This window comes from Trichechus manatus, unplaced genomic scaffold (assembly GCF_000243295.1).
Source record: "Trichechus manatus latirostris isolate Lorelei unplaced genomic scaffold, TriManLat1.0 scaffold00008, whole genome shotgun sequence".
Taxonomy (NCBI): domain Eukaryota; kingdom Metazoa; phylum Chordata; class Mammalia; order Sirenia; family Trichechidae; genus Trichechus; species Trichechus manatus.
This window is the reverse complement of record NW_004443944.1, coordinates 29,179,336-29,180,967: the sequence shown is the minus strand read 5'-3', so window position 1 is coordinate 29,180,967 and position 1,632 is coordinate 29,179,336.

The window sequence follows — 1,632 nt, the reverse complement described above, 5'->3', positions numbered from 1 at the left end:
CAACAAAGAGAACCTCAAAGAGGAAATCGCCAAATCAATACCATTTACAATAGCCCCCAAGAAGATAAAATACTTAGGAATAAATCTAACCAGAGATGTAAAAGACCTATACCATGAAAACTGCAAGACACTACTGCAAGAAAGCAAAAGAGACCTGCCTAAGTGGAAAAACATACCTTGCTCATGGATAGGTAGTCTCAACATTGTGAAAATGTCACTTCTACCCAAAGCGATCTACAGATACAGTGCAATCCTGATCCAAATTCCACCGGCATTTTTTAATGAGATGGAGAAACAAATCACCAACTTAATATGGAAAGGGAAGAGTCCCCGAATAAGTAAAGCATTACTCAAGAAGAAGAACAAAGTGGGAAGCCTCACACTACCTGATTTTAGAACCTATTATACCACCACGGCAGTCAAAACAGCCTGGTACTGGTACAACAGATACATAGATCAATGAAACAGAATTGAGAATCCAGACATAAATTCATCCACCTATGAGCAGCTGATATTTGACAAAGGCCCAAAGTCTGTTAATTTGGGAAAAGACAGTTTCTTTAACAAATGGTGCTGGCATAACTGGATGTCCACCTGCAAAAAACTGAAACAAGACTCATACCTCACACCATGCACAAAAACTAACTCAAAATGGATCAAAGACTTAAATATAAAATCGACAACGATAAAGATCATGGAAAAAAAAATAAGGACAATGCTAGGAGCCCTAATACATGGCATGAACACAATAGGAACCATAAGTAACAGTGCACACCAGAACAGAGACTAGACAACTGGGAGCTCCTAAAAATCAAACACTTATGATCATCAAAAGACTTCACCAAAAGGGTAAAAAGACAACCTACAGACTGGGAAAAAATTTTTGGCTGTGACAAATCCGACCAGCGTCTAATCTTTAAAATCTACAAGATACTGCCAAACCTCAACAACAAAAAGACAAATAACCCAATTAAAAAATGGGCAAAGGATATGAACAGGCACTTCACCAAAGAAGATATTCAGGCGGCTAACAGACACAAGAAGAAATGCTCACGATCATTAGCCATTAGAGAAATGCAGATCAAAACTACAGTGAGATATCATCTCACCCCAACGAGGCTAGCATTAATCCAAAAAACACAAAATAATAAATGCTGGAGAGGTTGTGGAGAGACTCGAACACTTATACACTGTTGGTGACAATGTAAAATGGTACAATCACTTTGGAAATCGATTTGGCACTTCCTTAAAAAGCTAGAAATAGAAGTACCATACGATCCAGCTATCCCGCTCCTTGGAATACATCCTAGAGAAATAAGAGCCTTCACACGAATAGATACATGCACACCCATGTTCATTGCAGCACTGCTCACAATAGCAAAAAGATGGAAACAACCTAGGTGCCCATCAACGGACAAATAGATAAACAAATTATGGTATATTCACACAATGGAATACTACGCAACGATAAAGAACAGTGATGAATCTGTGAAACATCTCATAACATGGAAGAATCTGGAAGGTATTATGCTAAGTGAACTTAGTCACAAAAGGACAAATATTGTATCAGACCACTATTATAGGAACTCAAGAAAAGGTTTAAACACAGAAGACAACATTCTTTGATGGTTA